This window comes from Stegostoma tigrinum, unplaced genomic scaffold (genome assembly GCF_030684315.1).
Source record: "Stegostoma tigrinum isolate sSteTig4 unplaced genomic scaffold, sSteTig4.hap1 scaffold_118, whole genome shotgun sequence".
NCBI lineage: Eukaryota > Metazoa > Chordata > Chondrichthyes > Orectolobiformes > Stegostomatidae > Stegostoma > Stegostoma tigrinum.
In genome coordinates this window covers 770001-797620 of record NW_026728068.1, presented here as the reverse complement: position 1 = coordinate 797620, position 27620 = coordinate 770001, and the positions used below count along the sequence as shown (strand labels likewise).

The following is a 27620-nucleotide window of genomic DNA, read 5'->3' as shown; positions in this document are numbered from 1 at the left end:
CGGGAGTGTGTTTGGGGAGTTAAGTCGAGAGGTAGCAAAGGAATGGATGAGAGTTTCAGCAGCAGATGACCTGAGATGCTGTTGAGGTTGAAATTGTATGTGGTCTTTGTGAAAATGAGTGTGGGGGTGAGTAATGTGGTTAGAAGCTCATCTTGGGGTGAAATATTGCACCCTGACTGTGACCAGTGTGTTACCTGCCAGTTACCAGGGGCAGGGATGGAGTCAGTGGCGAGGGAGTAGAATTTTGCTCCCAGCCTGGATTGACATTTTTCATTGTCTATTTAAATGTGATCTATACCCCTTTTCAAACAAGAACGGACTTGGCAGCAGAACTAATTGGTGAACCAACTGTCAGCTTTATTGAGACAAAGTGTGGAGTTTATCTGTTATGAAGTAAACTACAGTGACAAACTCAGACAGCTACTTACAGTTGAATGTGGATTATACTGCTTAAGTCAATAACTAGGCAGTAGAGCAGTGAAACAACTTATTGGAGTTTCTGCGGCCACGGTCTTCAAACTTTTTCTTGTGTTGGGCTTTTATCTTCTGATTCTCGTTGCTTTCCATTGCACAGACCTTTCTTGAGAATCTCTTTTCTGCTTGTTCTTTTTTGATTAACCTCCCTCTCTGCCCAATCACAGTTCATATGAACAACACTCACCTCACTTCACCACGTGATGTTCTTCATATTCATAATTATTCCCTTTACATCTTACCTGAGGACTGCTAGACCTGTATTTATTACCCTTATTTCATCGCTATTTCTCTATTGGCTGACAGAGCGGTATCAAGAGTACCTTTAGCTTTGAGCTGCCGGAAGCCTTTTCAATCGCGACTTATTAAAAAATAACAAAAGAACTGGGATGTCGTCAATCAGGGACAAAAACAAAGTTGCTGGAAAAGCTCAGCAGGTCTGGCAGCATCTGTGAAGGTAAAAAGACAGATCCAGTTTTCAGTCTCATTCGTCTCAAAATGCAACATTGCGACGACGTTCATTTGCTTCTAACAATAACACAAAGCACTGCGCATCCTCCAGCTCACAGTGAAGTCTGGCTGATTGATGTCAGTGCGCGACCAATAGGAGCACAGGTGTGCCGTGCATGACCGGACGGATGTCGCCCAATCGGAATGAAGGGAGGGCGGGATCAGTGAAAACCACGTGATCATCCACGAGTGCGGTGCAGAGTCGCTGAGATAACCGGAACTGCAGATGCTGGAGAATCCGAGATAACACGGTGTGCAGCTGGATGTGCACAGCAGGTCAAGCAGCATCAGAGGAGCAGGAAAGCTGACGTTTCGGGCCTAGATCCTTCGCTGAGACCAAGATTTGTGCAATTGAGGTAAGAGCAGGCCACAGTAAAGAAAGCAAAACGGTAGAAAGCTGGAGGGAAGTGATATTCGTATGGGTTTGGAAGTTTTACAAACAGTTAGTGCACGTCGGAAAACACACCCATTTGAAACTCCCAGACTCACGTTTGCAGAAAACAAATCAACGCCTCAGATGGCGATAGGCCCGTGTGACCGTCACCATCTTTATTGGGGGCAGTGATCCGCGGGGCGCATGCGCGACAGCTTTGAAACTTTAAAAGGGCCGGGGGTGAAGCTGGAGGAACACAACAGGACCGGCAGCATCAGAGAAACAGGAAAACTGACGTATTCGGGCCCACACCCTTCAGAAATGGGGGAGGGGAAGGGGATTCTGAAATAAACAGGGAGAGAGGGGGAGACAAGTGGAGAGGAGACAGACAAGTTAAAGAGGTGAGGATGGAGCAGGTAAAGGTGAGTGTAGGTGGGGAGGGGATGGGTCAGTCTATGGAGGACCAACAAGTCAAAGGGGTGGGATGAGGTTAGCAAGTAGGAAATGGGGGTGTGGCTTGAGATGGGAGGAGGGGATAGGTGAGAGGAAGAGCAGGTTAGGGAGGTGGGGATGAGCAATTGTTTATTGCGAACTGAGTGTAGGTGTTCTGTAAAGTGGTCCCCAAGCCTCTGCTTGGTTTCCCTGATATAGAGGAGGCCAGAACGGGTGCAGCGGTGCAGTATACCACATTAGCACCTGCATACCCCATACAGATGGCCTCAAAGCCCTACGCTATTTCCTGTCCTGCAGGTCTGACCAGTTCCCCTCCACTGACGCCATTATGTGCTTCGGTGAACTCGTCCCACTGCCTACAGACAAAGGGGGTGGCCATGGGTACCTGCATGGGCCCAAGCTTTGCCTGCCTCTTTGTTGGAACAATCCCTCTTCCGTACCTCTTCCTCCAGTACATGGATGACTGTATCGGCGCTGCCTCGTGCTCCTATGAGGAGCTCGAACAGTTCGCCCACTTCACCAACACCTTCCACCCCAACCTTAAGTTCACCTGGACCATCTCTAACCACCTCTCTCACCTTCCTGGTCCTCTATTTCCATCTTGGGGAACAATCTCAAAACCGATATATATTTCAAGCCCACTGACTCCCACAGCTACCTAGAATACACCTCCTCCCACCTGTCAAGTTTGTTTTCGGAGACCCTCACGGACGTGCTGCAATAACAAGACACTGACCTGTTTAGAAAAACACCAATCATTTTCTTACCAAGCAAGTACAAGCTGTGAAGAATCGCTGTACTCAACCCGGCACACAGTGCAAAGTCTCACAAGGCGTTTTCCCCGGACAGTCCCTGCTTTTTATACTTTACAAAAGACATGATACAGAAAATGATTTCACAACCTCCAATGACATGATACATAAAACAATTACTACAACAGACAAAAACAGGATACCAAGCAATTATTACATCGACAACATAAAAGACCAGGATATAGTATCGATTGCTTGTGAAGTAGCTGCTCATGGCAGGAGGTGATTTTGAGTTGTTGTCCAGGACAGATTGTCCTAGCCAGACACACTGGCAACTTGAAATCACAAAGTCAGTGCCCTGGCCCCTAAGTCAGCGACAGAAGTGACATGCTTTAGAGGTTTCACACCTTTACAAAATTTCCCCACCTAACCCTATTTGATACAGATTGATTCTAATTTCAGTTCAGTCAGGAAACTTAAGACAGTGTCTGCATGCCGATGTGTGAGAAGATAAGGAGTTACAAAAGCTTTACACTGAATTCCTAGCTGGGCAGGAAGCTTCAGGGCAGTGTCTGCATACCGATGTGAGTAGATAAAAGACTTTACTTCTATAAATCCAAGTCTCTGTATAGGAATCAAATGCAGATGAAAGACTTTGATTTCTATACTTCTTTAAATTAATGGGATGTTATCACATTAACATCTCACACCCACCCACCGTCCTGCAAAAATGCCATCTCCTATTCCCAATTGCTTCACCTCTGCCGCATCTGCTCCCAGGATTCCACTCCCGTACATCTATGATGCCCTTGTTTTTCAAGGACCGCAACTCCACTCCCCACCTCCCCACCGGAGTGGTCAAGAACACCCTTGACCGTGTCTCCTACATTTTTCTACAACTCCTCCCTCGCACCCTGTCCCTGCAATAACAACTGAAAAAGAATCCCCCTCATCCTCTCATACCACTCCACCAATCTCCGGATCGAACACGTCATCCTCTGACACTTCCGCCATCAGCAATCCGACCTCACCATCAAAGACATTTTTCCCTCCCCACCCTTGCTTGCCTTCTGGAGAGACCAGTCTCTCCGTGACTCCCTTGTCCGCTCCACACTGCCCTCCAACCCCACTACTCCCAGCACCTTCCCCTGCAACCAAAGGAAGTGCTACACTTGCCTCCACACCTCCTCCCTCTTCCCCCCCCCCCCCCCCCCCATCCCAGGCCCCAAGAAGACTTTCTACATCGAGCAGATGTTCACCTGCACATCTGCTAAAGTGATATACTGCATCCCCTGTACCCGTTGTGGCCTCCTCTACATTGCGGAAACCAAGCGGAGGCTTGGGGACTGCTTTGCAGAACACCTACGCTCAGTTCGCAAGAAACAACTGCACCTCCCAGTCGCGAACCATTTCAACTCCCCATCCCATTCCTCAGATGACATGTCCATCCTGGGCCACCTGCAATGCCACAATGATGCCACCCAAGGGTTGCAGGAACAGCAACACATATTCTGCCTGGGAACCCTGCAGCCCAATGGTGTCCATGTGGATTTCAGAAGCCTCAAAATCTCCCCTCCCCCAACTGCATCCCAAAACTAGCCCAGCTTGTCCCTGCCTCCCTAACCTGTTCTTCCTCTCTCCTATCGCCTCCTCCCACCTCAAGCTGCACCCCTATTTCCTGCTTACTAACTTCATCCCACCCCCTTGACCTGTCTGTCCTCCCTGGACTGACCTATCACCTCCCTACCTCCCCACCTCTCCTCATCTTTACCTGCTCCATGCCCGCCTCTTTAACTTGTCTGTCTCCTCTCCAAATATCTTTTCTCTCCATCTTTGATCTGTTTCCCCCTCTCTCCCTATTTAGTTCAGAATCCTCTTCCCCTCCCCCATTTCTGAAGAAGTGTCCAGGCCCAAAACGTCAGCTTTCCTGCTCCGAAGATGCTCCTTGGCCTGCTGTGTTCATCCAGCTCCACACCTTGTTATCTTGGATTCTCCAGCATCTGCAGTTCCTATTATCTCTTATCCAAGAGAAATGTTTGTTTCTTATGGATTTTTTTTCCCAGACTGTTGGATCATAGCAGCTTACACTGCTCTTGCTCACTTCTGTGCTCCCTGATCACCTTTGTCGGTGTCTAATCTCTTCAGTCTCTAATGATGGATAGATTTGATCTCTGTAGTATTTTACTGTAATTTCCTTGTACCTTTTTTGTAAATAAATTTTCCGCTGCTGTCCACCCCCTGACCATGTGCTGCTCTCTTACCAGATTAATTTTTGAATGGTATCTTTCACAGTCAGGAAATATTTTCCCAGAAAGAGAGTGTATTTTTCTTCCATTTCAGACCACCAAATTCTACAGCGTTTTTATCTGTGTCATTCATTTTGCACTTCTGCAACAATTACTGTGTGTTTCTCCTTCCACAGATACCAGCGATCGTTGCCAAAGCCCTGTTACCTGTGGAGAAGGTGATGTTTAACTTTTGTGTGCTGCTTCAGTTTGTATGATAAAGGTGCTCTCACAATGCTCCATTTGAGAAGTTACAGATCGTTCATCTAGCGATACTGAAGAGCTAATGGTGTATGTCCAAATCAACAAACTATTTGTATTTCTATCATGTTTTATAATTTCACAAATATTATCAACAAACTTTTGACGTAAGGCCATATTAGGTCAGGTGACCAAAAAGTTACCATATCTACAGGTTTTCCTGACTCTCTCAAGGAAAGCAAACCTAAGAGGTTTATCATGGGAATTCCAGACCATGTTGCCTGGCAACTGTAGAAACAGCCTCCAATAGTGAAGGGATGATTAAACGCATTGTTGGAGTCTGGAACTAAATGAGTTATCGAAGTCTTGAAGGTTGTTTGGTGCAGGGAGATAGGGCTCATCACAGCCAGGAATTAAATCAAGGATGAGAATTTTGAATTGTTGCTTATAAATAAGAGCCTTTGTGGGTCAGGGAGCACAGCAGTGATGGTGAACAGGTCTTGGTACAAATGAACTTGTGTGCAGCAGAATTTTAGGTATTCTTGAGGTTACAGGGACATTGAATGTGGGAGGCCGACTGGCGGTGAGTTTGGATAGTTAAGCCTAGAGATAACACAGGAATAGATGAGAGGTTCAGCAGATGAGCTGATACTAAGGTGTCACTGTCAGTCATTGTCACTGAAGTGGAAGTAAGTGGTTTTTTGTGCAGGGCTCTGCTGTTTACCCTCACCTCACCTCAGGAATTCAGCTGCTTGTGAATTTGCGGATCAAGTCTGTAATAAGATCAGGAACCGAGTGCCCACCATGGCCCAAACTGGGTGTCACTGAGCAGGTTACTGCTGAGTAAGTGCTGCTTAATACTGCTGTGACAACACCTTCCATCGCTTTACTGATGATAGAGAGTAGATTGCTTGAGGGGAAATTGGTCGGGTTCGATTTTCAATGTTTCTGTGCTGAACAGACCCGGGCAGTTTCCCAAATTGTTAGTAGATGCCAGCGCTGTAGCAGGACTGAAATAGTTTGGCTTGGATGCTAGCAAGCTCTAGAGCACTAGTCATCGCTACTATTGCCAGAGTGTTGCCAGGGCCCATAACCTTTGCACTGTTCATTCATTTCTTTAATATTATGTGAAATGAATCAAATTGGATGAAAACTCACATCTCTGATGTTGGGGACCTCTGGAGAAGGCTGAGATGGATCATCCAGTTGGCACTTCTGGCTGAAGATTGCTGCAGACTTGTCTTTTGCATGGATAGGTTGGGCTCCTGTGTCGGGTAAAGATGGGGATTTTTGGCATTCTTCCTCCAGTGAGTTGTTTAATTGTCCATCACCATTCACGACTGGGTGTGGCAGAACTGCAGAGCTTGCATCTGATCTATTGGTTATGGGGTGGCTTAGCTCTAACTCTTGCTGCTTATGCTATTTGGCATGCAGATAGTCCTGTTTGGTGGTTTTACCAGGTTGGCACCTTATTTTTTAGGTATGCCTGGTGCTGCCCTTGGCATGCCCTCCAATACTCTCCGTTCAAGCAGTGTTGGTCCCCTGGATCAATGGCAATGGGTGTCTGTAGGATATGCTGGGCCATGAGGTTACAGATTGTGCTGGAGAAGGTCTGCTACTGTTGCAGTCTCTCTCAAAGCCTCATAGATATCTGGTTTTGAGCTCCTGTGACTGTTCCAAGTCTGTCCCTTTTCGCCGAAGTTAGTGCCACCCAACGCAATGGGGGGTATTCTCAAGTTTAAGATGAGGCTTTGTCTCCACAGGACTGTGCGGTGGTTGCTGTTAACAATCCTGTCATGGACAGATGCCTCTGCAGCTGGGAAATTGGTGATGATGAGATCAGCTATATTTTCCCCGTTTGGTGCGTCCGCACCTGCTGCAGTCCCAGCCAAGCAGCTTTGTCCTTCAGGACCCGACCAGCCTGATTGGTAATCCTCCTGCAAACTACTCCTGATGTGGACATTGAGTACACTTAGTGCTATTCACACTCGCAGTGCTTTCTCCAAGTGCTGTTCAACATGATGGAGTTTTTTGTTTCTTAAAATTCCCTCTTGGGATGTGGAAATCGCTGGCTGGACCAGCGTTTATAACCTGGAAGGCAGTTAAGAGTCAAGCACATCACTATGGGTTTGGAGTCACATGTCATCCAGACCAGGTAAGGATGGCACATTTCCGGAAAGGGCATAAGTGAACCAGATGGGTCTTTCCTGATAATTGGCAATGGTTTCATGGTCATCATGAGAATCTTAGTTCCAGATCATTATTTAATTCATGTTTCACCATCTGCCATGGCAGGATGTGAACCCAGGTCCCCAGAATGTTACCTGGGTCTCTGGATTAATAATCTAGTGATAATACTACTGCTGATTTATCAACCAAGGGAGGATGGTACATGGTAATCAGCAGGAGCCGTGAGACTTCCAGGCGTCAGAGTCAAAGTTGAGTACTCCCAGGTCAAATAATCTGGTCAGAATAGCACTGTGCTGTCACGTCTGCTGGGACAGGGCTTCACTAAGGACAATGATAGTGGTGTGTGTCATTGTTTGCCAGGTATGTTTCCATGAGTCTGACACTGTTCCTTGACTCGTCTTTGAAGCGGCTCTCCAAATTTTGCCACTAGCCCCCAGATATTATTAAGCAGGAGTTTGGGGGGCCGATAGGGCTGATTCTGCAGTTGTCTTTCCTAGTTCCCTGGTAGATGCCAAATGGGTCACCCAGCTTCATTCCTTTGTTGAAACTTTGCAGTGATTTGCAACTGAGTGGCTTGCTGAGGTTGGCAAATTTCTTTCCCCGAAGGACATTAGATTTTTTTTTCACTGTCATCAGCAATTGTTGCCATGGCAACCAGTTGATTCTTCCAGTTTTTTTTTATTGAATTCAAATTCCACCATCTGCTGAGATAGGATTTGAACCTGGACTTCTGTTGTACATTTTAACATTCTGGATAAAAGTTAGTCATCAGGTTTGTTCACTCATTTTTAAATATCACTAACACAGGCATTGTTTCTTTGCAAAACACCGTCCATTATCCTGTCTCCTCCATCCTCTGCTCCAACAGCAAGTGAAGGAGACACATGCAGTTTCTATGTCACTAAGATTGAGACAATCCAATCAGCTGCCTCTGCTGCTTCCCTCTCTCTTCCCCAAGCCCACCAAACCAAATTGCCTAGCATGTTGCTCCTCGTTTTAGGCTTAAACTTGCATCTTTGTCCAGTTTCATGTCAAGCCTTATCAGAACTCATCTTAACCCTTTGCCCTATTCTCACTAAACTACAAATATTCCAACTCTTATTTCTCCTCCTCCTCCTCCCTGCCTCTTCCCCCATGCCAATTCACAGATATTGTTACTTGTTCTGTCTGTTTCTCTTTTCTGGTTATGTCCTTCTCACCCATTCTGTTTAAAACCAATGTTCGACCTCACCGTCATTGGAAAATCCCACTCCATCTCTCTTTCCTGTCTGAAATCCATGTAGTAAATGTCTCTCAAGGATCTATCCTTGGCCCATGCTGTTTCTCACCAACATACTTCCAGGAGGTGAGATCTTCCACAAGCACTGTTAACTTTCACATGTATTCTACAATGTTCAGATCTAACTCGTCTCCATCACTTTGCTCCACTGTTACTCAATTATAAAACTGCTTATCATGCTTCCACTACTTGATTAGCTGAAATTTCGTCCAATAACACTTTGTGATAGTAAAACACATTGCCTTCAGTTATTATTACAAATTATTTTTCCTTACTGTTGTACTGAATCCATCCCTCTCATTGGGAACTGTCTGAGGCTGAACTGCACCCTTCTCAATAATGCTCTCACATCTGGTCTCAAGATGAACATCTTACCATACATTTCAATCACAAATGCCAGAAATTTCAATCTCTAAAATGCTCCTTCTCTCCACCTCACTCCAGCTCATTCGCGACTGAAACCCCTTACCCATGTCTGTGTTGCCTTAAGCTTGACAATTCCAAAAGAGAACCCTCTCTTCTCTGCCTTATCAAGAATCTGCTCCCACGATGAGAAATATTTCCTCAGCATTTATCCTGTCAACTCCCTTGAGAATCCTCTATTTTTAATTAGAACATCTCTCATTCTTCAAAAAAATCTAGTTAGTATATTCCATACCTGTTTAGTCTTAGCTTAAAACATAATCCCTCCAAACCAATGATCATCTTAGTTCATCTTCTTTGAAATGCCTCCAGTGAAGTTATATACTTGCTCGAATAAGTGGACCAAAAAAGCTGCTCGCATTCTTCCAGATGTGGTCTTGCCAGCAAGTTGTACATTTGTCCTAAGACATGTATTCCAAACTCTTCTACTGCAAACACCTTGACATAAGGATAACATCCCATGACCCTTCCCGATTACCTGTTGCAACTGTGTGCTCGCTTCATGCTTCCTGCACAATTATTCCTGAATCCCTTTTGTGTTGCAGTTTTCCACAGTTTTTACATTTTTAAATAACACTGTTCTTTGGTCATGTCCTCAAAAAATAGCAACTTCTCGTTTTCCCAAATTATACTCCATTTGCCGACTTGTCGCCCATTTATCAATATCTCTCCATAAACTCTAACCCTCATGGAACTTGACTGTTATCCCTTTTTATGAGATCCTCCCTCATTCTTCTCATCTTTTTGTTGGGAGCACTGGGCAACATGACACATATGTAATTGCTGCCTTTTTCAGGGGCGTTTTTTCAAATGACTGGGAGAAGCTTACTGCCCATTTCTCAGAATCGAGACAACTTGTTCATCAAGTTGCATTGGGCCGGAAAAGCTGATGTCTCATTTTTGCTGTGCAGCAGCACAGAAGGAAAGAAAAGGAAGCAAATCCTGCTGCCTGCATCTCACTAAATCTTGGCCATTCTTTGCCTTGTGTCAAACACCTGTTGTTCTGTTCAGTGACATGAAGCCCCAATGTGGAAATTCCTAGAAACCCAAATAGAAATCCCTCGAATCAGCTGCTGACTCCCACAAGGAATAATGTGCAGCAGGAACAATGCACAGTTACCCTCGGCCAGGAGGAGGGGATGTTGTGGATTTCTACTCTGACAGTGATGGATTTTATGAATTTGTGTTACAGGATATTACAAGTGGACTTTCAGGTGGGAAACTCAATAATTGTAACACCAAACTCTGACAGAATTACTCAATTCATCAGGACCTGGATATTCGCATTGTGTGTGAGTATTGTGTTCCTGCTCATTCCCATTTGCCATGTAAAATCTCTCTTATTACTCCATTCTCTCAATAGATCTTTCCTACAACTTTCAATATATGTCCTGTAGCCCTTTTTTTTTATGGCCAGCTCAGTGTACGTTTTACCATTCTAATGTTTATTTTTTGTAAACACCTCCTATCAAAGGTCCCCTCAAAATCCGTTGTTACAAGGAGATCAATCTTAACTTCTCCAAGCACCTGGTTCCCCAATGACAGTTTGTTTCCTGTGTGTAAGGCACTCATCCAGATTGTGTTGGAACATTTTTCCACTTCCCTGCATGAGTACAGACCCAACAATATTAAAGAAAGTGAACATCATCCAGGTGAAGCAGTGTCAGAGTCGTGTCCCATCCACCACATTCAACATTCCCCTCTACACCACTGAGGCAAAGTGGCATCACTGTGCCAAAGGTAAAGTCACCATTGTCCTACCTGACCATAGGGCTGGTTTAGCCTGAAGATTACTGCACCCCAGGCGAGGGGAGAGGTTGAGAAGGAGAGTCTGTCTATTGTAGATGGATATTTTCAATATGTACCAGCAACGCCTAAGTCACATGAAAGAATAATGTTTTAAAAAAAACCCTAACCATGCAACAAAAACCCTCTTCCTACAAACCATTCTGTTAAGTCTCCTTTGCCCCCTATCAGGGACCCTCCCGCCCTTCACAGTGTGTGGGGGATCTTTGGTTTGCACAGACTCAGCTCGTCTCTGTTCCTGTCTGTGATGTCATCATGCTGTGACAATGGCACTGAGCCTCACTGTCTGTGAGGGTGGTAGGCACCGAGATCCTCATAGCGTTTAAGGCATATTTAGATGCCCACTTGTGATGCCAATGCAGACATGTCTATGGGCCAAGTGCTGGAAAATTAGATTAGAATAGTTAGGTGGCAGTTTTTAACCAGCCCAGGCTGGATGGGTCACAGAGCCTTTTTCTGTACTGTCGACCTCCGAGACTCTTCACATAAGATGCCCAGCAATATTTCAAGTCATTTCAGAATATGACATATTAGAATAAATGACTCCTGGTCAGTATTTTGGGGAGAAAAGTGAGGTATAGACGTAAAGCGGTTTACGTCAATTCTGGGGCCTGAAGCCCAGGAAATTGAAAGTACCGCCATCAAGTGGTTGTATAAAAATAAGGATTGTATTAGAGGAAAGAAATATCGTTCTTGTATCATCCTGTCTCTAATATCGTCCAGCCTCACAAATGGAAGGGTTCTGAGACTGGAGAAGATTACCAAAATAGGGAAAATTGAGCTTGGATGAGATTACAGAAATGGGGAAGATTGTGAGTCTGGAGGAGACCTCAGACAAAGGGAGGTTTGTGAGGCTGACGACAATTATAGAGCTAAAGAAGTTTGTGGGCTGGAGGAGATTAGAGATAAGGTGGTTTGTGAGACTGGAGGAATCTGAATAGATGGTGTGAGTTATGAGGCTAGAGGGGGATTCCAATGATAGGCAGGTCGTGAGGCTGGAGAGGGATTCCAGAGATGTGACGCGTGTTGAGGCTCGAGGGTGATGCCTGAATTACTGCAGGCAGTGAGGCTCGAGGGCATGATCGGGTGGGTAGTGAGATTTGAGGTATGATTCCTGCAATAGGGAGGGCATTGAGGTGACTGGGCAGATTACCATCCAAACAGCACATGGAGTGCAGCAGTAATAGAAAGTACCACTTTCTCCAAATCGAATAAAAATGGGCAATCAGTATTAGTCTGTGCAGCAAAGACCACATCCCATAAGTAAATTAAAATTATGGTGGGTCTCTGGCTTGGAGAGAGCTAACAGAAGCTCAGATAATTCTCCATTGTAGCAATGTTTGGTAACTGCAGATTACAACATTCAGATAATTGGCAAATAATGCAGGGTGAAAATGTGAAGATTGTTTGACTCAGCAAGTTCCCAGGCTCTGGAACAGTCTGAATGGCAGCTGGATGCAGATTTAGCAGTTATTCTCAGAAGAGAGTTGGGATTTAACTTTAAGGAATGATGGACAAATGGCGGGGGAATTGGGTCAGATTTGCAGCACCTCCCCAGACTGAGAGTGAACCCTTTGACAGTGTTCCACATGGTAGACTAATGAGTAAAGTTAGATCACACGTGATTCAGGAAGAACTTGCTAATTGGAAGCGGAGTTGGCTTAGTTGTCGGAGAGAATGTGGTGTTGGGGGATTTTTCAGTGGAGGTCTGTGACCAGTGTGTTCCACAGCAATTGGTGCAGGGGCCACTTTTGTTTCTCATTTAGATTAATGATTTGGATGAGAATTTAAGGGACAAGATTAGTAAGTTTGCAGATGATACTAGAGTTAGTGGTTAGTGAAGGTTATTTAAGATGACAGTGAGATCTTGATGAATTCTGTCAATGAGTTGAGGAGTGGAGGATGAAGTTCAATTTGACTAAATGTGAGATATTGTATTTTGGTAAAATGAACAAAAGTAGGACTTGCACAATTGATGGTTGCACCCAGGGTCGTGTTGTGGAACAGAGAAATGCTGAGATTCAGATACATAATTCTTTCAAGTTTATGCAGACAAGTAGACAGGCTGGTTATTATGTTGTTTAGCACACTTGCTTTCATTGCTCAGACCTTTTGAGTCTGAGTTGGGATGTTATGTTGAGGTTGTATAGGACATTGTTTTGGCTTCATTTGAGGGATTGTGTGCAGCTCTGGTCGCCCTGTTACAGGAAGGACATTATTGTTAAACTGGAGACAGTTCAGAACAGACTTGCTGGGATGTTGCCAGGAATGGAGGGCTTGATTCTCAAATAGACGGCCAAAGCTAGGACTTTTCTCACCGGAGCATAAGGGGTTAAGGAGTGACCTTACAGAGCTTCATAAAATCATGAGGGCACAGATTATGTGAATACCAAAGGTTTATTCCCAAGGTTGGGTGATTTCAAGACAAGGGGACATGTGTGTAAGGTGAGAGGAGAAAGACATATTGAAAAAGACATGAGGGATATTTTTATTTTTACGGAGTTGCCCATGTGTAGAACAAACTTTCAGAGGAGGTGGCGGATACAGGTACAGTCACATTGTTTTAAAGACATTTGAATAAGGACCTAGATAAGAGGTTTAGAGGAGTCTATGCCAGATGCAGGCAGATGTGATCAGTTTAAATAAAACTTATTTAATATACATTTCAAAATTCTAAATTGGAGTGAGGCCAACTGTGACACTATTGGGCAAGAACTTCCAAAAGGTGATCGGGAGAGGTAATATGCAGGTCAAGGAATGCTTGGAAAGTGGGAGGCCTTCAAAACTAAAGTAAGGAGAGCCCAGACACAATATGTTCCTGTTCATGTGAAGGGCAAGGCTGGTAAATGTCGGGGATACTGGCTGACTGGAGAAATTGAGGCTGTGGTCAAGAAAAAGAAGGCAGCGCATGTCAGGTATTGACAGCGGAATTGGGTCAATCCCTCTTAAGTACAAGGGCAGGAGGAGTATACTCAAGGGAAATGAGGACGGCAAAAAGGAGACATGAGCTATCTTTGGCAAATTGAGTTAAGGGGAATCCCAAGAGATTCTGAAACTTAATTTAGGACAAAAAAGCAACTAGGGAGAAAATAGGGCCCCTTTAAAGATCAACAAGGCTGTCTGTGTGGAACTGCAGGCTGAGATAGTGAATGAGTATTTCACATTAGTATTTACTGCAGAGAAGGATATGGAAGCTAGAGAACTTGGAGACATAAATAATGAGTTGTGAGAAGTGTCCATATTACAGAGATCTAGGTGCTGGATGTCTTTAAAATGCATAAAGGTGTATTGGTTCCTGGCACCTGATCAGGTCTTACCCACAAACACTGGGAGAAGCTGGGGAAGTAATTGCTGGCCCCTTGCTGAGGTATTTGTATCACTGACACTAGTGAAGTGCCAGAAGGTCGGGTGGCTAATGTGTTGCCACTCTTTAAGGAAAAGCCAGAGGACCATCGACCGTTGAGCCTGATGTCAGTGGTGGGTAAATTGCTGGAGGGGATTCTGAGGGACAGGATTTGCATGTGTTTAGAGAAGCAAAGACTGATTACGGATAGTCAGCATGGCTTTGTGAGTGGGGAATCTTGTCTCACTAACTTGATTGAGTTTTTTGAAGAAGTGACAAAGAAGATTGCTGAAGGCAAAGCAGTGGACACTGTCTGTTATGGACTTCAGCAAGGCATTCACCCAAGCTCCACATGATAGACTGGCTAGCAAGATTAGATCAAATGGAGTCCAGGGAGAGTTACTATTTCAAATAAAACTGGCATGAAGGTCGGAAACAGGATCATGGTTGGGGGTGGGGAGGGATGTGGTTTCAGTCTAGAGAACTATGAACAGCAGTGTGCTGCAAGGATTGGTGCTGGGTCCACTGCTTTTTTATCATTGATACAAATCATGTGGAATGAATATTGGAGGAATGGTTAGTAAGTTTGCAGATGACACTAAAATTGTTGTAGTAGACAGCAAAGGAGTTTACCCCCAAGTACAATGGGAACATAATCATTTGGGTTGATGGGCTGAGGAGTGACAGAAATAAGTTTAGCTCAGATAAACGTGAGCGATTGCATTATGGTAATGAAAATCAGGGCAGGACTTAAACAGTTAATGATGAGGCCCTGGGGACTGTTACACACCAGATACTCCTTGGAGTGCAGGTGCACAGTTCCTTGAAGGTGGATTGCAGGTACAGAGGTAGTGAAGATGATATTTGCTATGCTGCATTTATTGGTCAGTGTATTGAGCGTAGAATTTGGAGGTCCTGTTATAGGCTGAACAAGACATTGATTATGCTGCTTTTGGAATACTCTTCAGCTCTGGTCTCTCTGCTATAGGAATGATGCTGATAAACTTGGCAGGGTGCAGGAAAGATTTACAAGGAAGTTGCAAGAGGTGGAAGTTTTGAGCTGTTGGGAGAGGTTGAGTATGCTGGGGCTGTTTTCCCTGGAGCATTGAAGGCTGAGGGGTGACCTTATAGAGGATAATAAAATTATGGTGGGCTAGGGTGAATGGCCAAGTTTGTTTTCCCAGGTTAGAGGAGACTAGAACTCTTAACACTGGCTTAAGCTGAGAGGGAAAGTCTTAAAAGAGAACCAAAAGAACTGCAGATGCTGTAAATCTGGGGGGGAAAAAAAAAGTTGCTGGAAGGGCTCAGCAGGTTTGGCAGCATCTGTGGAAGAGAGAAGAGTTTCAGGTTCTGAGGAAGGGTCACCAGTCCCAAAACGCTAACTCTTTTTTTTTTGTTTTTCCTCCTCCACAGATGCTACTCGGCCTGCTGAGCTTTTCCAGCAACTTTGTTTTTTTTTAATGGGCAAATGGGTGGTGCCTGTGTAGAATGAGCTGCCAGAGGAACTAGTGGAAGCTGGTACAGTTACAACATTTAACATGTATCTGCATGGGTACGTAAATAGGAAGGGTTTAGAGGATTGAGTCAAATGTTTTCAAATGGGATCAGATTAATTTAGGATATCTGGTCAGCATGGACAACTGGGACCAAAGGGATTGTTTCGTGCTGTACAACTCTGACTAAGCAGTTTTTTATTTTCATTTCAGATTTCCACAACTTTACTTCTGCACTATTATTCTTCTTTGAAGGATCGAAAGGTAGAGTTACAGATCTATACAATGCCTGTCCTTCCTCCCTGGCTCTCCCACCCCTCTCTTTTGGTAGGTTTGTGCAAACATTGACTGGATCCTTTCCATGGAGGATATCTATGAATTGAATTTGTTCTAATGATAATCCAGCATATTCCCCAAGTGTCGCTCCACGAATGTCCAGAGAATTTCTCAGTTTCACAGTCTGTGTGCTCGTCTGGTTTCTTACTCGCTGCACTTAGTTGCTGATTGAAAGTATAGTCTGCAGTTGGAGAATTCAAGCAGCTCCACATCCAGGTCTGACTGTCACTTTGTTTATCACAACCCAATTTTCTCAGGATTTTGAACATTGAAGGAAAAAGCAGCACTCACATTGGGGAGAAATACACATTGTCTGTGTGTCAGAGTCTGTAAAGATTCGTCTGAAATGTCCTAACACCAGCGTGGTGACACTGGGGAGAGACTCTGGAAACATGCAGATTGCAGGAAGGAATTTCTTCATCCATCCCAGCTAGAAACTGACCACCAGAGTCACACTGGAGAGAAAACATTCACCCGCTCTGATTATGGAATGTGATTCACTGTCATCAAACCTGCTTAAACACCAGGGAGTTCACACTGGAGAGAAACCATGTACTTGCTCGGAATGTGGGAAAGCATTCACTCAGACACCTCAACTGCTGATACATCAGCGAATCCACACTGGAGAGAGACCATTGACCTGTTCTGTGTGGAAAAGGCTTTGCTGACTCGAATTCCCTGCTGATACACCAGCGACTTCACTCTGGGGAGAGACCATTCATGAGCTCAGAGTGGGAAGGGATTCACTCTGTCATCCAAACTGGTACCACACCAGCGAGTTCAGAGAACCACAGTTGAAGCACTTTGCTGTCACTCTCACTGTCAAATGAACCATGACTTTGGGCTGTTTGTACAGATGTTACTGATCCCTGCTCAATTAAAGGTGCTGGTATTGTGAATAAAATGTTTGTAACAGTTGTGTAAGGTAGAGTTTGGAAATAGCCACGTTGTCACGACACATCGACACATTCACACTGACTGAAGACTATTCACCCGTGCAGTATGTGAAAAGGGATTTCCCAGTTCATCAGGACTGGTTAACTACCAGCAAATTTCTGAATGGAGTGAGTGAGGTGACCGTAGAAGCCCCCGTGTGCAAGCAGAACATTTAGCCCATCAAGCCCTCACCAAACGTAGGAGGAGTGCTTTACCCAACCCCTGCCTGCGTGAGGTTCCTCCAGGTACTCTGGTGTCCTCCCACCTCCAAAAATGTGCAAATTATGTAGATTGACTATGCTAAATTGCCCATAGTGTCAGGTGTGCAAAATGCAGGGATAGGGTAGGGTGTGAGAGTAGGTGGGGTGCTCTTTGGAGGGTCGGTATGGACTGAATGGCCATCTTCCATGCTATAGGAATTCTGTGATGATCTCGATGCGCCTTTATTTAGTTATGCCTGCACACCTTTTACAATGACGGATTCTGTTGCTCTCCACAGACACTTGTTTATTGGAAGCAATGTAATCTTTCATTTTGTGGATTAAAAATCAAACAAAGGATTGGGATGAGTCATGTCCTATAATCCCTGATTGCAGTTTCCCAGTTGGCAATGAAACCTGGTAACCATTGTAACTCTGTTAGGGCGGGGGAGGGGGGAGATGCAATCTCTTCAGCACTTTACTTGCTGTCTATAGCAGTGATGGATCTCATGGTGAATACATAAACCAAGACACTGTATGATTTCTAGTATGTATTTCCTATTTAGCTTTCAGTCCATTACTCACTAGAAACTGAGATACCGTTTGGGGGACCTAGGTTTGAATCCATCTGGAAATAAGAATCTGATGATGACCGTGAATCCATTATCATTGTTGGAAAAACCTATGTCCTTTAGGGAAGGAAACTGCCATTCTTATCCAGAGATGTCATCATCCCATGAATGATTTCTTTAAAAAAATTAATTTGGAAAAACTCCTGCAAATGTACTTATCTCTGTCTTAATTTATTTGACAGCTGACGGTTCAAACTGCTTGATGGTCACTTTTGATCAAGTTGTGGCCATTTCATGGTTGAAACCATAGCTGTTCTTGTAGGAACAGTGCATGCTCTGACATGTTTGGAAAAAAAACCTCATCCCACTTATGAACCAGATATCCCAGTTGACCATATCCCCATGCTGTGTACTATGAAAGCAAAATTCTTCACTGTCTTATCCACTTGTGTTGCAATTTCAGAGAGCTATGGGCTTGAACCTCCCAAACTCCCGAACACCTTTTGAGAATTTCATCAAACTGACCTCCGATGGCAGGAATGGACAGGGTCAGCTTGGATTGATGATCATAATTCAGGCTCAACAAATCTGCTGGAGCATTTTGAACATGTAACTAGTAGTGAGTGTGGCCACCTCTCTGTACTGTAGTGATACGGATTCCCTGATCCAGATTACCCCCAAATGGCTGACTGACAGTGTCAAAGTCCCTGGGCTGATATCGAATGATTCCTTGGACATATTGTGGCAGGATCTCCTGACTGAATCCTGTCTCGCTTGACCTGACTGAGAACTGTTTCCCTGAGAATTTGAGATGTGACCATTTGTTTGAAACAAATGCATTTGTTGCCACAGCTGCTGACCAGCCCTTGACTGACTGCTGGTAATAAGTGATAAGCTGCCTGGCTTATGCCTGCAGTAAACAACCAGGCAAGACAGGAGCACTGAGATATTAGGTTCTAGTTGAAAGATCAAAGTGCGAAAATGCCAGGGAAAGGCAGAGATCTTGTGCCAGTCCCTGAGCAGAACATGTCTCAGGTGCTGAAAAGCATGTAGAGTTCTGACAGCAAGAATGTACTTTGTGGACAGGCAATTCTGCATCTTGATGTACATTTTTATTTAACTCTGGCTCATTTTGCTAGATCTGCAAATATCTATTGGTCAGGCTAATGTGAGTATTGGCTTTTGGCATAATATGCCACTGACTTGGTCATTCGCAATTGTGTCCCACATCAGTGAGTCAGTAATCTGATTAAACTCACAGGCCTTGACTCGAGAAAAATGAAGCAGCCACATGCACACCTGTTTGATTGGTTGCTCTTGCACTCAATTGAAAAACATGCCTTGTCTGTCATAAACTTTCCTGGCTCACAGTGTTCGCAAAATCTATCGGTCAATACATCCAAGTCATCATCATCAAATTCAAAACTAGTGAATACTTTGATAGCTTTTTTCCTGAAATGTTATTTGTAATGAGGTAGTGTTGGCAGGCAATTTTCTTTTACTTCTGATGCCAAGTGTGAATATTCAGGGATGGTGTTGGGGGGAAGGTGCAGCATGTACCAGGGATGAGGCGATAACATTCAGAGCAAGTGCTGAACATGCAGAAAAGGAGAGATTGACAGTTACCTTGGAACAAGCATATTTAGAGAAAGTTGGGTGAAAGTACTGAGAGAAAGCATCTTAGTGGCACGGTGGCTCAGTGGTTAACACTGCTGCCTCACAGCACTCAGACGCGCGTTCAATTCCACCCTTGGGTGACTGCCTGTGTGGAGTTTGCACATTCTCCCCATGTCTGTGTGAGTTTCCTCCCACAGTCCAAAGATGCAGGTTAGGTGGATTGGCTGTGCTAAATTGCCTGTTGTATTCAGGGAGGGGTACATTAGGAGGGTTATAGGTCTGGCTGGGATGCTGTGAGGTTTGGTGTGGACTTGTTGGGCCGAAGAGTCTGTTTCCACACTGGAGAAATTCCCTGACATTGGTTCCCGAACATCGAGCATATCCCAGCATATAGTTCTTCAGGGATAATAGGAACTTCAAATGCTGGAGAATCTGAGATAACAAGGTGTTTAGGCTGAGGATTTTTCAAGTTTTGATCAGGCTGCTTTTAAAATTGGTTTAATAAGACTGCACCATTCCTGGAAACACTGCAATACCGGGCTGATGTATGGAGAGCATAGAGCAAGCTCCTATTCCAACTCCCACCCAACTCGCGGATTCTCCAGCATCTGCAGTTCCTATTATCTCTAATAAAAAATGTGTACATTACTGGTTAAAAAGACTGAAATAATTTCATTGTCTTCAACTTTAAAATCAAAGGCTGGAGTCTGCAGCTCAAAAGATATCAGAAGCACTGGGGTCAGAGGAAACCCACAGTTCAGGCAATGCCCAGGATTCAGGGTGATGTCACTGACCAATTGCCCGTGTGTGACAACAGCACCCACTTGAACACAGAGCATTCGGGTCTGCACAAACAGGTGGTGTGCACAAAGGATGTGAGGATCTGTGGAGTGATTGAAAGGAGATTAATCAGAATGATTCAGGAACTGAGGGATATTAGTTGTAAGGTCAGGTTGGAGAAACTGGGGTTTTTCTGCACAAAGCGAAGGAGACTGATGGTCTTTGACAAAGATGTCTAGGTCTATGATACTCCCGAACATCCCAGATGCCCTCTTTTTTTCAAAAACCGCAACTTTCCCTCCACAGTGATCAAAAATGCCGTTGACTGTGTCTCCCGCGTTTCCCGCAACTCATGCAACTCATCCCTCACACCCACTATTCGGAATAATAACCAGAACAGAATATCCCTCGTCCTCACATACCACCTGAACAACCTCCAAATCCAACGCATCTTCGTCCAACGTTTCCGCCATCTGCAATCCGACCCCACCACCAAAGACATTTTTTCCGTTCCTACCCTTATCTGCTTTCCGGAAGGACCACTCTCTCTGTGACTCCCTTGTCCGCTCCACACTCCCCTCCAGCCCCACCAACCCCGACACTTTTCCCTGCGACCGAAGCAAGTGCCATACCTGCCCCTATATCTCACCCTTCACCCCCATCCCAGGCCCGAGGAAGACTTTTCACATCAAGCAGATGCAACAAACAACTACACCTCCCAGTTGTGAACCATTTCAATTCCCACCCCCCAATTCCTCTGACAGCATGTCCATCCTGGGCCTCCTACATTGCCTCAATGATGCCACCTGAAAGATGCAGGAACAGCATCTCATATTTCGCTTGGGAACTCTGCAGCCCAAGGGTATCAATGTGGATTTCACAAGCTTCAAAATCTCCCTTCCCTCGACCACATGCCAAAACCAGCCCAGCTAGTCCCCGCCTCCTGAAACATTCCTCCCATCTCAAGCCCCACCCCAATCCCCTATCCACTATCCTCACCCCACACTCCCCACCCCATCATGTCCGTCCTGGACTGACCTATCTCCCCCTAACTCCACACCTACATTCACCTTCACTGGCTCTAACCCCACCTCCTTGTCCTGTCTGTCTCCTCTCACCCTATCTTCTCCTTTATCCATCTTCTATCCGCTTCCCCGTCTCCCTATTTATTTCAGAAGCCCCTTCCCCTCCCCCATTTCTGAATAAGGGTCCCGACCCGAAACCTCAAACTTGCCTGCTCCCCTGATGCTGCTTGGCCTGCTGTGTTCATCCAGCTTCACACCGTGTTATCGTGGATGCTTGGAGACTGCTTTGTGGAGCAGCTACACTCCCCCCTCACTGACCAACCCCCACCGCCACTTCCCATCTAGACTTACCTCACCTCTACTAGTCTCATTCCTGCCTCCTCAACCTGTCCGTCTTCCCTCCCACCTACCTGCCTCTCCCTCCTCACTGACCAATCCCCGTCATATCTCCCTACCTACACTCACCTTTACTGGCTTTAGCCCCAACTCCTTGACCTGTCCATCCTCTCTCCACCTATCTGCTCCACGATCTACCTTCTATCACTGCCTCCCCCTCTCTCTATTTATTTCAGAGCTCACTTCCCCTCCCTTTTTTCTGAAGAAGGGTTCAGTCCTGAAACATCAGCTTTCCTGCTCCTCTGATGGTGCCTGGGCTGCTGTGTTCATCCAACTCCACACCTTGTTATGTCAGATTCAAGCATCGGCAGTTCCTGCTGCCCCCATCACCATTCATGACTGGTTGTAGCAGGATAATTGGTCTGTAGTTCTTGCAATCATTTCACCCTGTCTGTAATGTGTCAGTTCTGCTGTTTGTAATGCAAGCAGTCGAATGCAGTATCTATAACGGGTTGGCATCAGTTTCAGGTACACATGGCTCTGACCCCGGCGTGTTTGCCTGCACTCGTCACTGAGCCATTAATCAGCTTCATGGGAATCGTAGACTGAGGGATTATCCGGGAGAAAAAGTCACAGATTCTGGTGGAATACAATTCTGCTTCTGCTGCTGCTGCTGCTGCTGTGGTTTCCATCACCACATGGATGCCCAGTTTTGAGCTGCAATAAGTGCAATGTGATGTCCCCCTGGTCAGACCAAGTCATCATTGCTCTTGTATGCAGTGACCGACTCTGTTTTCTGATGTGGTAACACTTCCATTTTAATATTCTCATTCTCCTGACGGTCTTTCTGTGGTGTCACGTCTCCAATTTGTTACATTCCTCAAAACACATTTAACATATTCATCTGAATCTTTTCCCTTCCAGTAGGGGCACCTTCGGGTGGCACGGTGGCTTAGTGGTTAGCACTGCTGCTTCTGCCCAGGATGTAGGTTCAATTCCAACTGTCTGTGTGCAGTTTGCATATTCTCCCCGTGTCTGCGTGGGTTTCCTCCAGGGGGTCGGCTTTCCACCCACAGTCTAAAGATGTGCGGGCTAGCTGAATTGGCCATGCTAAATTGTCCATAGTGTTGAGGGATGTGTAGGTTAGGTTGGTAACAAGGGGATTGGTCTGGATGGGGTGCTCTGAGGGTCGGTGTGGACTTGTTAGGCTGGAGGACTTGCATCTGCACTGTAGGAAGGTTTTTAAAGGAGAATGTTTCTCTCCCTGACCATGACTAAGAGCTCTGCAGTGTCAGTGATGCCAGCGTTATGTCGTTTGGAACCAATGCATTTGTGCACCTTACGCTGTCACTCACTTCTCAGTGTTTGGGGATCCATGTTGCACAGGGCGTTTGAGCAATTTTGACACACTTTTTCAGAATTTATTCAAAAACACAAATTGCTGAAGAAACTCAGCAGGTCTGGCAGCATCTGCAGAATGAAAGCAAAGTGAAGCTGTTGGACCCAGTGATGCCTTTTCAAAGCTCCCAGTTTCTGCAGCAATTTTTCTTTCTTCAGATTTCCAGCATGCACGGTGCTTTGTTTTGTTGAAAATTCAGTCAGTGCCGATTCATTTCTGGAGAAACTCAGCAGGTCTAGGAGACAGAGAAACAGAGTTAAGATTTCAAGTCCAGTGAGACCCTTGTTTAGAACTAGAAAGGAATGGAAAATGATCTTTTTAATAACTTGGCAGAGATGACGGAGTGGTGACAGGAACCAGAGGGTGTGGGGACGCCATGCAAGATACAATGGGCTTTCAATTGTGGTGAAAGAGAAGCAGATGTGCAGTGGGAATAAATAAAGGTGTGAATGGGGGAGATGGGTTCTCTCTATTGAGTGCAATGTTAACAAGAATCAAACAAGACAAAGTCACATCTTCCGCATCATATTGTGTTCAACAAACCTCCATTAATAACTCTGAATGTCGTGTGCATATATAAGCAATCTTATCTATCTGCACACACATACTGATGAAACAGTGTATATAAAATCATTTCTCCTCCATTCCATTTCAAACTATTGTGTTTTATTTACATTGTCACTCACCATTCCTTCAGCCAAATTTATTCTGTTTCTTTCTCTCTGTTTTATTTTATTCCATCTATGAAGAAGAAATTGCCTACTGGGTGATATCACGTTAGTCCTGCCCAGTCTGCACAGCCACTGTCCCCTCTTCCTTACTGTTCCTTAATCACTCACATAGATATTGTCTCTGACCTTTTACTCCCAATAAGCAAAGCTATGGAAATGTAATGTTTACTTTTGGGCGAAAGCCAAAAAATCAGGAAAGAAAAGTTATATAAACTGCAAAAAAAGTTGTTTGTAACTTCAGAAGCAAATTATTGAAAGTGTTGAGTTAAAGATAAAATGTTGCCCTATTCGGGCAGTGAGAGGAAAGTTCAGCGAAACCCACATTTCGAGTCTTTCTCCAGGCAGTTGTGGCCAGAGACAGGGTTTAGATTGGCAGTTGTTGTGGTGGAGGAGACTTCAGTGCAGTAACAACCTCTCAATGGGCTCTTAGGTAAACGGTTACATGTGACATCGCATGTGGATGACACAGCAGAATCATTGAGCCTGTGCAGAAAAAGAATCACCGTTCCCCTCTAACTGTATCATTGTGAGAGTAATTGGACATGGACACTAAGACCGAAAGCAGGCGATGTCAACATCCCACACAGACAAGGTATTGTTGTTACATTAAAAGTGTCAGCGTGAAAGGGGTTAACTGGAGCTGTTTGTTCTGTGACTCGAATTAATGTCAGTCTCCATGGATACCGATTGTGTCACAGCAGGGTTTCACTCTGCTATTAATAAGGGGTTTCTTCCAATGCGTTAGTATCAGTGGCTGTGTCATCCTCAACACAATTGGGATCAGCAGCTCCAGGGAGAGGAAGAGATCAGAATCCGTGAAGAGCAGATGGGGATGTTCCAATAATGGATCAGAATCTCAGAACCACACACGGAAATGTCACAATAATGTACCAGAATCTGAGAGGAATAGATTGGAATGTTCCAGCAATGGACAGGAGTTTATCCAATAGCCTTTACTGGCTTTCTATCGATTGGTTACTGTTAACATTGCAAATACAAGCTGTACTGATGGTTATTCAGGCTGGTTACTATCCCATCCTCGCTATTGTTGGTGTTCCTGGTAAGTCTCGCTATCTCTGTCCATTCATTTATTCTGTAAAACTTTGTGAACAGCATCTCAATTTCTATGATCTATATCTGGCAAAGATGGAAACTACTGTATTCACTTTCAGTTACAAACAAAATTCCTATTCGAGGGCTTTTTTCACCTTCACTTACAAACACCCACAGAGCAACAGAAGTGTTCATAACCAGCATTGGCCCATTTTGTCGAGATCTGATTTATATCACATTATTCCCTTTATCACCAATAATATTCCCAGTCTTCACTTCTTATTCAGTGCTCTTTCCAAATAAACTAAAATCTGCTCCTTTCCAGTTGCAGTTCTCTTCTGGCCACACTTGCAGTGACTAATATTTTAATTGTGTACTTATTCTTGTCTCTACCTGGGCCTTTGCCAGTTGCAAAGTGTGAGGGCAGTTTGATTCTAACATGAGGTGGTTACAGCTTTGAGTCAGCATAACCCGTCAATGGTCATCAAATGGCAATTTCATTGAACGGTTTAGATTCTAGAACTCTCCGAGCAGGAGTGGGTGCCATGTCCATCGTCTCCTCAGTGCAGTGCTCCGATGTATTCACTTGGTGACAGAGGCCGTCTCTCTTCACCTCACCCCCACTGACCCACTGCTGAGTGGGATACATTAATTCTGTCTCCACAGAAGAAGATACAGAAAATCTTCCAGAAATTCTACAGGACATTGACTGTGATAATGAGAAACTGTGGGAGATTAGAATTAATAAAGAGGAATTACTCAAAACTAATTGAACTGAAGTTTGGTACTTTGCTCTGGTACGTCCCAGAGTATACATGGAGGTGGCAATAGAGCTAGCGAAAGAGTTACAGGGCCATACAGCTCTTCAGTCGAACCAGTCCATGTCAAACATAATCCCAAACTATCCTAGTCCCACCTGCCTGGGCTTGGGCCATATCACTCCAATTGTTTCCTGTTCATGCAATTATCCAAATGTCATTTAAAACTTGTAACTACAAGAAAGAATTATTTGCTCCCATACAAAAGTCTTAAGATTGTGGAATTTCTTGTTCCTGCAGATTGGAAAATAACTGTTGAAACCCAGATAAAATCCGGAGTGGGAGGGGAAAAAAAAACTAAAATTTGAGCAACTTGTTGCCAGTTATGAGGAAAATACTGGAATCTTTTATGAGGACTGTGAAAACTTGACACTTGGGGAATCATATTATGACTTGACAAAGTCAACTTAAGTTAGGAAAGGGAAATCATCTTTGATAAACCTGTGGAGTTTGTGTTAATTAAAGCATCCACAAATTTTGGACCTGCATCCAAATTATGCCCAGAAACATCTTCCATTGCTGCTTCACAGTCTTCCCTGCTAAGATTCTATTCCTGTTAACTTTGGTTGGATCCCCCCTCATGTCTTTGTAGTTTCATTTCTCAAGTATAATCGTGTCACATCCAACTGTGAGCAATACATTTAAACTGAAAGAGGGAGGCTTGAGAGATAAGACATGGAGAAAGATTGGAGTATTTATTAACTCAGTATATGTCATGTATGTATGAGAGAGAGAGAAAGTGAGAGAGAATATGGATGATGATGAGATGTAAAAATAAAGAAAACTAGAATATCGACAGAAGTAGATGTACTTTGCTATTTGTTCTGGCAATCCCTGTGTGTTGTGATCCTTCATCCAGTGCATGTACGGCTGAGTAATATGTATATATTGGTTGAAGCATCCACACATGAGAACCAGTGGGAGTGGAGTATTTGAATTTACAGAATACTTGTGATACAGTTGCACACAGGTGAATGAATAAAGCTGGAGTCCAGGGGTAAGGGGGAATCTACTACATGGATTGAGAATTGTTTAGTTGAGACCATACAGAGAGTTAATCCCTTTTCCAGACGGAACACTGTTACGTGTTTGGACCACAGTAATTTGAAAGGCATACAGACAATTTGGACATGGCCTGCAAGAGTATACATCTCATTTTGTGTTGATTAAATGGTGTGAGGTTGGGAAGTGTTGTTGTCCAAAACGACATGCCTGTCTGTGATCAAAGGTTGCCAAATATAGTACTTACAGGGGTATCAGTAATGAGGGAAGTAAATGGTATGTTGTCCTACATTGTAAATGATTCAAGTACAAAAATAAAGCCATCTTTCTGCACTTGTAGAGCCTTGATCAGAGAGTATTTAGGGTCACTGTGTACAATTTGGTCTCTTTTGTAAGGAAAGATCACCTTCCCACAGGCACGGTGCAGACGAGTGTCACCAGTCTCGTCCCTGAGATGATGGCACCATGAGGAAACTGGCTGTTTAATCTGTAGAGCTGTGAAAGAATAACAGATAATTCCATTAAAACTTAGGGTTGGCGATGAACAATTATGCCCAAACAACACATTGATATGGTGAGAAATTCCATTCTTCACCGATGTAAATACATGTTGGTTTTACATGTAGAATTACACAGAGCTCCATGTCGATTGAGAGAGGAATGCAGACTCTGAATGAACTCTGCCCACACTGATGTGTGACCCTACACTGAATGTCATGTTGTTCACAATCCTGACATTAGCCATAATACCTTACTTCTGAAACAGAAAGCTACTCCAACCAGATTCTGACCTTCATAGAGAACACAAGTCTGTCTTGTCGGAGGATGTGAGCTTGAGATTTTGCACAAAACATTAGGCTTCCCACCTCACTGCTGGAAAACTGCATTAAAGTACCACATGTGTACCACGAGCAATGGACACACGATGAATAGCGTGAAGCAGACTACCTGTGCAGCCTCTGCCCCATTTGCTTGTCATGTTGGAGCATCAGTTACCTCACTCTGTTTCCATGTAAGTGACTGTAGGGGCTGAATGGTCTCCTCCTGTTCACATGTCAGTGACTCAAGGGGCTGCACTGCAGGGCCAAGTGCCTCATTGGGCTTCCCCGGGATCCTGTGTAACAGCTCGAGGTGCGAACTAGTGTGACAATGCTGTAACTGTATGAGGTTATTTAGTTCTGGATTCGTTTAAGAGAGAGATTGAATTTGAGGCACAAAGCTGTCTAGTTAATA

General features: G+C 44.5%; 1 long non-coding RNA gene across 1 annotated transcript; it reads left to right on the top strand.

Moving 5' to 3' along the window:
• Window positions 1-1113: 1113 nt before the first annotated feature.
• Window positions 1114-16837, top strand: LOC132207653 (uncharacterized). Its single transcript, XR_009443667.1, has 4 exons — window positions 1114-1340; window positions 4985-5026; window positions 10133-10232; window positions 15796-16837. It is a non-coding gene; the product is annotated as an uncharacterized LOC132207653 (long non-coding RNA).
• The last annotated feature ends 10783 nt before the right edge of the window (window positions 16838-27620 follow it).